Genomic DNA, 10713 nt, shown 5'->3' on the forward strand with positions numbered 1-10713 from the left:
AGCTAAACCTGCGCTGCACCCCAGCATGCCTTTGAATGGCCCTCAAATTCTCACCACACTGTTTTTCTGTGGTTTCCCTGGGGCCAGTTTTGTGGAAGAGCATTGCTGCCAAACAACCCAGCAGCAATATAAGCCACAAAAAAGGATTATAAATGCAGTTGCAATTACACTAGATACAAAGTTCCTCCATGTGTCTGGTACTTGATTAAACCATGAGGTGATAGGACCATAAGACAAAGACTGACTGGACTCTAATTATCTAAAGCCAGCATAGCCTATATTATGTTATGAGAGTAGTGAGGGCTATATATACAACATTGTGTTTTAATTAACGCACAAGTTCCACCCTGGGCAGCAGTTATGTGATTTTAGGTCATATGTCCTGGGTCACACAATTTTGCAGAGGGACACACCTCGGACACAGCCTCAGCTCGATGGTTTCTTCCATTGAGAAGCATTAAAGGAGATGAGTATCAGCAAAGGGCTGCAGCCCATGCTGTTTAGCCAGGGCCTCAGTTGCCACTCTGGCAATGATGGTTGCGCACTTTGGACGTAAACATGGCAAAGGGGAAGAACCACCAGGATGCACGTTCTGGTGATGCTCAGGCTTCTACTGTTCCGGCGGTAATTGAGGGTCTGCGCAATGGGGGCACTATGTCTCCTGGCCATTCAGGATGGCTGGCATCTGCCAGTCTCATTGAATGGCAAGTAAGGCCAGGTGTGGGTGCCACAGGCCCACAGCCATCTGCATGGGGAGAGGGAGGCACTCACATGTAGGGACTTGTTCTACATCCCAGCTGTGTGTCATTGCTTTAGTGTCCCAGGACATTTTTGAAAAGACTATTTACTGCCCAGTGAATTGCCTTGTCTCCCTTGTCAAAGTCACAACAATTACTGTCCTCATTTTTGTATCTGGTCACATGTTCCTACTTGGTAATTATAACTACCCTCTTGCACTACCCATTCGGTATTCCCTTAGCTTTCAGCAAGAAACTCAGTTGGTCTTGGTTCTTTATATGGGATGATGACCCAAACCTTCCTTCCTGAAGGAATTGGGCCATTGGCAGCTGTGCTTGAATTGAGTTGTTGTAGTTTTCTGTTAAATTAATCACAGGGCATGGTAGTAGGTAGCACTGAAGACACCCTAGAAGATCTCCTGTATTCCAAAAGTATTATTTCTTACTTCTACTGTGGAGTAGAAGCAATTTCCCCTCGGTAGTCAGGATCAACCACCCCTGCCAGCACGGTATCTCCCTTCTTTGCCTGTTTATTCAGAGGCATGAGGAGCTCAGAGTGGACAGGGATTATCTTAACTTCTAGTTCAGTAGAATCGTTTCTTTGTATTCTGTGGGATGCACTCCTCCTTTTGGGACCAAGACTTCTAGACCAGCAGAGCATAAGATTGAGGGACAGGAAATGAAAATTTTGCTAGTGTGTCACTAGGGGTAATAGTGATGATGAGAACCAATTTGTGTGGGAGACCACAAGGATGGATAAGGCACTCTGTAAGTCTAGACAGTAGTGTAATTTTTATGAAGTACAATTTATCAGGTGTAAATTGTATGGTGACAGGAACATTGAGGGTAGGAGGGGAAATTCTCATACATAGTGTCTGTTTCGGTGAGAATGAGACCCTGCCCCTTCTATCATGGAAGTGGTTCTGAGCCACAGCCAGGTTGCCTTGGGAGTGGAAGTCCATGTTGCAGAGCCCAGGCATCACCTCCGACCCCGCCACCATGGCCACTGTATCCACGAGCCCATTGAGCAATGACAGGGGTGGCTGGGGAAAGAAGCTGAGTGGTGTCCACAGAACAGGTCATCCTATCTGCTTGATTACTGAAATCCTTCTCCACCAAGGCCACGTTGGAGAGCATTTACATAGCACTCAATGCACTCTTGCTTTTGGTTTACTATTTTACTAGGTCGAACCAGTCCTAGTGCCTTTTAATTGGGTTTTCCTATCATAATTGTCCTCAGTCCATAGGTGAGACAACGAACGTAGGGATGCTGAAAGTTGCTGAGTATGTGTCTATTCCAACCACAGGGTGGGTTCAGGAACACATTGGATTCCCTGTGATACAGACATGAGCTAACACTCCATCCACCAGCTGACCTCCATAAGTCCCTACGCCGGTGGACCACAGTGATGTTTTTGGTCTCTGGGAATTCCTGCCAAATCAGAGCGAGTGTCCACTAATTCCCCAAATTTCTGAGAATTTTTTTTTTTGCCCCAAGTCACAGTCATTCTGGTAGAAGGCTGTAGGTCCCTTTGGGGAAAACTGGGAGAAAGATTAACAATGTAAAATTTTGGCAATGTGGTAGCATACTTCCCCAAGATCACCCAGCCTCCCCTTCACTTAAGGGGTTGTGGTCCTGTGAACTGGCCCAAGTCTGGGAATTGACTGAGGGTTTTAGATCTGTGTGTCATTAATTTGAGTTAGTCTTCTATTCAGTTGACCTAGAATTCTTCATTTTTTAAAGAACAAGTAAGACTTTTGCACAGCCCATTAGCTCTCCCCTGTGGATACCATGGACTGCACAATGCTGTGGGTTTCTGTGAGTCAAACCATTCTGACTGCTGCTTTGACACTGCTTTCCACTGTGGTGATCACACTTACCTCATCTTTGATGATTAAGGACAGCTCATATTCCCTGCCACCCCAGGATTCAATTATCCTCATTTTATTTAAAGATCCCAGTCCAGTGGCAGCAGTTCCTGCTGTAACATTTTGCCTACTGAGAACACAAGCTCAAAGCTCTTTCAGGATACTGGGCTCCTCTCACAATATTCTTTCTTGTGATCGTTGTGAGAAGTATGTTCTCTAAATCCTCCAGTGTGAGTGAGCAGGTCTGACATAATAAACCCAATCTTCCTTATGTGCACAGGAAAGTTATGTGCACAACTTTCCTGTGCATATAAACCAAGGAAGTTGTGGCATCTCAACTTTGTGTACCTTAGGTAAACTCTGATTCTGTTTCAGCCAACCAACCAAGCAACCAAAGAAACAAGCAAACAGCCAACAAATCAACCAACAAGCAAGCAAGCAAGCAAGCAAGCAAGACACAAACCAACCAAACAACCAAGAAAGCAAGCTAGCAAGCAACGAACCAACCAAACAACCAAGCAAGCCATGAAGCAACCAATTAAGCACCAACCAACCAATCAGGCAACCAACCAAGTAACTGATCAAACCAACCCTTGGAGCCCTTTCGAAAGCTTTGACCTGCAACCCTGAATCCAGAATCTCTGTTTAGTGGGCCCACATTAATACATTTAGCCTAATCCAACTTTATGTTACTTCCACCATTGTGTCACACATTTAATATCCATTCCCACATATACTCTCCAGATTTCTTTCTGTATAAATTGTGTGTGTGTGTGTGTGTGTGTAGAAAGAGACTGTCAACTGAAAAATCACACAATTTATAAATTTAGAAAAGAGAGCTTTATTTCTTATAAAGGTTTGCAGCCTGCAAGGTGGCCATCATGACAGGCTGGGAAGTGTGGCCTACAGCCAAGGCCAGAGGCAGGCACTTCCAGGGAGGGAAGGAGAGGACAGGAATTTGAGCCGAATAAGTTGGCTACATATACATATTTAACAGGATATCGGAGGAGCTATATCATTTTATGAGAATACTCATAAAAGAGGTTCTAACACATGCATATTCAATAAACATGCATGTTCATTCTGGGGTGGAGACTTGACATTTAAATGTATTATAATTAGGCCCTACACATCAAAAAGTGAAGCAGGGACATGAAGGTACACAGCCTCTGTAAAGGCACAGCCTCTAAAACTGGCCAGAACCAGTCCACGGAGGATGGTCTCTTATCAGGAGGAAGTTACTGAAATCAGTCCCTTGCCCACTGAAAGCTGTCGTTAAGGTTGGTGGGGCAGGAGGTCAGTTACTCAGCGCCTGTGAACTGGGTGAGTTGTAATTGTTTTAACCCTGCTTCTACTACGGCCAGTGCTTGCTTGGCTGCTAGAGAAAAATAAAAACCATATGGTAATTAGAATCTAGTTCATTCGTTAAGGGTAGGGTGCAAGACTTAACCCTTGCCTGGCATGGCCCTAGGTCCTGTTTATAATTTGGGGTCTTATTGCCACAAAGAGTCTGTTCTGTCAGTCTCATGGTCTCTATTTTAACATTAACGCTTTTCAGTTGTTGGGTCTAAACCATAAGAGGGAGGGACGTACAGGGAAGTACGTCTGACCTCCTATCCTGTCATGGCCAAGAACTCAATTTTAAGATTTATTTGAGGTTTGTTGGCCAAGAGGGGGTCTGTTAAGTTGGATGGGGGGCTTAGGATTTTATTCTTAGTTCTCAAGGAAAAGAATTTAATCTATTGGCCCCTGTGACTGTGGGACTAACATGGCTATGACCTGTGGGACAGACTTCAGGCTGGCCCCCAGGCAAAATTCTATGCTGTAGTAAATGCATCATGCACATTTGTAACAACATGTACACAACAATGTCACAAAATACTTTCACGGTGACACCTAGATGAGTATTTTATTGAATAACTGATGATATAACCTAGCTCATTTGATGCCAAGACTGACCATCACCACCATACCAAGGTCATCACTGATCAGAGGCCTTACCCAAGAAGGGGGTGGTGTGCAGACCCAACAGTGGGGAGGAAAGATGCTGCAGAAGAGATGGGTGCCCACATAGGCCCCTGAGGGGATACAATGCTCACTAAGTGGTAAGTACAGACTTAACGCAGGCTGTTAGTTTACCCCCTGTGCAAATGGGACCCCATCCACTTGAGAGTCCAGGGTCTGTTTTGGTGGCAAGGATAGCCATTTGTGAAGGTAGAAAGGAAAATAAGCCACCAAATTGGTAGCTTTCTGAGAAATGGACATCGTGCTTAGAATCTCCATTTTCCCCACAACCTGGAAGAATAAGTATTGTCATCTGCATTTTATAGCTGAGGAATCTGACTCAACAAAATTAAATTACTTGCCTAAGCAATTAGCAATTAACCAAGTCTTTCTGACTCAGAAATGCAGCTGTTGCCTGTTCATATCCAGCCCCTATATTGGGGTCAAGATCTGCCCTGTTCTCTATGCAGCAAGATCCGGGCAGGTCACACTGGACTCCCAGCACTGAATCTGGCTCAAGGGGACATCAAGCTTGACTAGGTCATGGGGCTCAGGACCATCACTCTCAAAAATACCAGCACAGGAAGAGGCGATGGCCCTAAACAGCATTTGCAGGCAGATCCCATGTTAATCGCAAAGGTCAGGACTCTCTCACTGTCTGTCTCTCTCTCTGCCTCTCCTCTAGGGCTGACCCCACACTGGACACCGCTGCATCCATGTCCACCACACACCACAGCTGCCTTTTCTTCTTCTGCCTGCTCATGGGAAAGTCCCCTCCTCTCCTCCGTTTTCTTCTCTTCCTGCCCTATCACACTGCCCACTTCTCTTCTCCCTTTCCTTAAAGAACCACCATCAACTTTAGGAGGAGGGAAAGGGGTGGCTCTGGCAGGAAGAGCCAGAATCCCCTCTAGCCAGCAGAGAGAGAGGAATGGCTGCATGTTTTCTCCCCCAGTCCAAGGCACTGGGTCTTGGCTGGGTTGCAGGTTCCAAGCTGCTCTCCTGCTGTGTCGGTGAGTTCTGGTCAACCTGCAACTTTCTGATGTGGCCACTGCAGTTCGAGTCTTCAGGGACTCCCCATGGCCTGGAGTGCTTTGCCTTGCTTACACGAGAGACGAGAATGGATTTATAGAGAACATCATCTAAATCCAACTTGGCCATTGTCTGATCACACTTGCCAGATTGCTGTAGTCTAAATCTACCATTGTAGAAAGATAGGGGAGCTTGGAGTTGCACAAACCCGGGTCTGGAACTGACTCCTTACCTTGGAAGGTGAATAATCCTGGCAGGACTCTTAGCCTCCCTGGGCCTCAGTTTCTTTATCTGTTTCATGTGAATGAGGATCTCTGCTGGATGGTTGGGTGATGTGGGGGCTGTGTGGAAGCAGTTTGTCGATACAAGCTGAAATAGAAATATTTCTCCACAGAGTACGAAGGTCAAATGAGAGAATACACTTAAATTAAATGGAAAATTAAAATGGCAAAAAAGACAAAGCTGTATTGAAAGTTCCAAGCTTCTCTATAAGGAGCTTTTTGACTATGAAGGAATCCTGTACTCGTTCCCCCTAAATATAAAAAAAAGAGTTGAAGGAGGCAGAAGGGAGAGTGATGCGTGATGGGCGAGGACTTCACCTGCTGTTGCTGGCTTTGAGAATGGAGGAAGGAGGCCACAAACCTAGATGCTGGAGCCCCTAGAAGCTGGAAAAGGCAGGGACCTGATTCTTCCCTTGAGCCTCCAGAAGGGACACAGCCCTGCCAGCACCTTGACTTTAGTCGGGTGAGATCCTCTTAGGACTTCTGGCAACCAGAATTGTAAGATAGAAATGGAAGCCACTGAGTCTGTAGCTGTTTGTTGCAGCAGCAATAGAAAACTAATGCAGAGCCCAAGAAATCACTGGTGATGAGATCGGGAAAGTGGGCTCAGGAGGTCTGGATCCGTGATGAGATGGGGGAAGTGGGCTCAGGAGGTCTGGATCTGGGGTGGGAATCTGAAGTGGAAGGGGAATTCATTTGTTCATTGTCTATCCTTTCGCAATGATTGAATTTTTTACTATATATATATATGTGTGTGTGTGTGTGTGTGTGTGTGAATTTTCACAATAAAAGTTTTTTCCAAAATAAAATAAAAGAAACAAAAGGGGCTTTTTGCAACCCAATTCCCTTCTGTGTCTGAGCCCACTTGCATTGAATGAGTCTTTCTGCTAACGTCCTTATATTTGGGTGACAATCTGAATGCCAGTGACCAATCAGAGCAGAGGTAGACCTTGGAGTGGGCAGGGCGTCCTGAGGGCCCTGTTTTCCGCCATGAGGCATAACCCTTTAGGCGCCAGACCATGGGGAGGTCCAGGGGTTGCAGGGGAGGGCCATGCATCTGCAATGACTCTCAGGGGGCTCCCGGTGGTGGCAATTGGTGAACCCGCACAGTGGTGCTTCAATATTGTCACAACCCTGCTGTCTCTCATGCTCTCAAAAAGCATTTCTCTTACCTGTGGCAGACTTCCTATACCTAACAGCTTGCAAAAATGTTCCAGGTTAATGCGAATAGTCTCTCGGAGCCATACCTTCCTGCTTGGAATCTCAGTTTCCCCAACTGTCTCCAGAGAGGTTAGGCTAGAAGGCCCCTGAGCCTCAGCCCCTTTATCGCCCTCCTGTCACCCAGACCTGACCTGGGTCTTGCATCCTGGGTGCAGTATGACAGGGGTGGGCAGGGGCTGCCTCTGGGCCAGAGGACCCTTTCTAATGGACTTCAGTTATCAGCTTTCCAGGGGAGACTGATCAACCTCACAAGAGTCATAAGGTGAGCAGCAGTGGGCAGATCCATCCCCCTCATCTTAGATTTATGGGGATACAGAGGGAAGGAGGAGACGCTCCAGGAAGACTGGCGGGTGGGAGTACCAGGTTGAAACCAAGGACACCTTCCTGGAGGAGCAGCTGTTTGAGCCAGCTCTGAGAACAGGCGGGGTCTGGACAGGACTGGAGAGGAGGAGGGGGTTTCCTATGAGCAAAGACTGACCACCACCCCATCTAGCACCCCCACCAGGCCCCTCCAGCATCCCTGTCCAGGCCCTGTCACCACCCCATTTTTCCCTTTAGCCCCAGGAATGCAAAGTAACCAAGAAGGTCCGCTGCTCCAGTTGGCTGCAAATAATTACAACCTTGAGCCCAAGCAGCACTTGGGTTCTGGTTTGGGACCATGAAGCAGTTTGATGAGATTGTGTAAGGCCAGGGCAGGAATTGGGACAGTAGGATTGCATTCTCCCTGGAGGCCCGCCTCAGAAAGCCTGTGGCCATGGCCTCTTGGTCAGCATCAGACCCTATGGTCTGACCCTAGGTCAGACCTCACTCTGGACAGGCCCTGGGAGGGGGCGCTGGTGAGACTCCTGGTAGCCTCACAGCCACCCTTCTGTCTGTAGCTACAACCTGTCACGCCAGCTGGCTGCTCCCTCCCAGTTGGCTGGGAGCACAAAGGCCAGGAAGACAGACATCACCCACCACAGGGGCCAGTCAGGGCCTGAACCAGGGCAGGCAGAGGTTGGCTGCCTTGGGCTATGGATGGGCTCAGGGAGTCAGACAACAAGGGACTAGCCTCTAACCCTTCTGCTGACCAGCCCTGTGACTGGGGAGAGTCACTTTACTTCTCTGGGCCTCAGTTTCCCCCTCTGTGGAGTGACACTAAATCATCTCTCTGGAGACTGGGATCAATGGGGCCCTGGTGATTGACCAGGCACTCAGCACATGCCTGGAGCACACAGTGCAGGGGCTGTGGTAGGGAGGTGGTCTGAGTCCCTGGGGAGGCACCCGTGTGTGCCTGCCCTTCCGACCAGCCACCAGGCCCTCAGGGCAGAGCCCACTACCAGCAGCAGCTCACACCCTGAGACCAGCTCAGAAGTGACCCCTACCTCAGCAGCAGGGACACCACAGACACTTTCAGCTGGTACTAGGGCGGCTTCTCCAGCTCCCACGTGGAGAGGGAGCCCACCTGAGTCCCACTCACGTGGAGTCTCATGCTCCTGAAAGTGCCATTCACCACTGGCCAGGCTCATGAGGCCACATGAGAGGCGGGTCACTGCGGAGGAGATGTGGGGGGAACAGAGAGGGTGGCTGAATTTTTGTATAATAGGCAGTGCAAGAGTTTACCATTTGGGAGGGGAAATGTTTGTTATTATCAGCAATGCTACACTTGAATATTATACTAAAATCCAGTTTCTCTATATCCTGGGAGTTGCTCTTTTGTTCTTTTTTTTCCTGTCTTAATTAAAATGAGATGCAGACTCTCACGGTCCACAGTCGATTAAGACATCTTGCAGGGCCATCAGGTTATGTCTTGGAGAGCAGGGTTTTAGTACCATCAGCCTGGCAAGGAGCCTGGCCTGCCCCTCAGAGCTCCTGGGACTGCGAGATTTGGCACATTCACAGGGCACCGCCACAGCCTCTGAAACACGCTGTCTTTAAAGACATTTGCAGGCTGGATGCGGTGGCTCACTCCTGTAATCCCAGCACTTTGGGAGGTTGAAGCGGGTGGATCTCCTGAGGTCAGGAGTTCAAGACCAACATGGCCAACATGGCAAAACCCCATCTCTACTAAAAATATAAAAAATTAGCCAATTGTGGTGCCTGTAATCCCAGCTACTCGGGAGGCTGAGGCAGGAGAATCGCTTGAACCCGGGAGGTGGAGGTTGCAGTGAGCAGAGATTGCACCACTGCAATCCAGCCTGGGTGACAAGAGCAAAATTTCGTCTCAAAATAAAATAAAACATAAAAAAGACATTTGCCAAGGACCACGTCCTCGCCAGGAAAGGTGCCTGCCTTTCTACAATTTTCCAGGAAGAGGAAACATTTTCTGCTTCTCTCACTGAGGTTTCTTTTAACCACCCATTAAGAACCTATGGATTTCAGGATCAAACACTGGGATTCCCTCAGCACTAAGGGAGGAAAATTGCAAACAGAGCTGAAAGTGCAATGTGGAAAAGCCAGGCTGAGGAAGGTTCTTAGCCAGTAGACCAAGGGCAGGAAGGACACTGCCTCATCAGTCTCCCACTAGGGAACTTGTGGTTCTTGTCTTCTGACCTTAGAATTCCTTGTCAAGTTTGTTTTGCCTCAAAGGGAAGGGTTTGCATTGCAGAGTTTAAGGCTAGAGTGGGCCTCGTGCAGTTAACATTAACCCTCTCTCTCCTTCGCTGGCCGAGGTGAAGTCTGAGACCATGTAGTTCCGACGTCCACTCTCTCGGTGGATCACCAGTTCACCCACCTCACCTGGCAAGCTGGGCCTTAGTTTGGTGACAGGCATCTCCTACCCACCTGGGAAGCAGGGTTCAACGCTCTGTCTCTGAACTTGTTTCCATCCTCTGCCACCTCTTAGGCAGCCAGAAGGGGTTGTCCAGCCAGCACCTGGGCTTTGGCATTCCTCAAGCAGGTGGAGGAAGTTTTAGGCACCTGGCTCCTCAGGTGTCTGGATCCAGGTGCTCTTCAGGCCTGCCCAGCAGGGCTCTCTTGATCCAGCTCCAGCTGACAGAACTGACTCACTCAGGAATGTGTAGACTTTGGCATCAGGGGCTGCTTTAATTTGCACAATTTCCAGATACCTCTTTTTTCTTCTTTTTTCTGATGAGTCATCTCCCTAGGCTTGCATTTTAAAGAGATAGTTATCAGGTTCTAGAGAAGACGTGGTAGAACATTTATATCTCAAAGGCACAGAGCTGAGACTTCAGGTTTAGATACCATCATTTGCCTAAATCAAAAAGGAGGCTGTAGGTAAAGTTCTAGTTAAGACAGGATGGCCAGGAAAAACACCTTAAACAAAGGGACGGCTTGCTTTGCTGATTTAAGCCAACAGCTTCTTTATCGTAAGACTTCCCAGTGATTTAGTCCTCCTTCTCTTCCAGTGCACAGAGACATACCCCTCTTTACGAGGCCAAGACGGGCGGATCACGAGGTCAGGAGATCGAGACCATCCTGGCTAACCCGGTGAAACCCTGTCTCTACTAAAAAATACAAAAAACTAGCTGGGCGAGGTGGCAGACGCCTGTAATCCCAGCTACTTGGGAGGCTGAGGCAGGAGAATGGCGTAAACCCGGGACGTGGAGCTTGCAGTGAGCTGAGATCTGGCC

This window comes from Rhinopithecus bieti, unplaced genomic scaffold (assembly GCF_001698545.2).
Source record: "Rhinopithecus bieti isolate Rb0 unplaced genomic scaffold, ASM169854v2 scaffold_15133, whole genome shotgun sequence".
Lineage (NCBI taxonomy): Eukaryota > Metazoa > Chordata > Mammalia > Primates > Cercopithecidae > Rhinopithecus > Rhinopithecus bieti.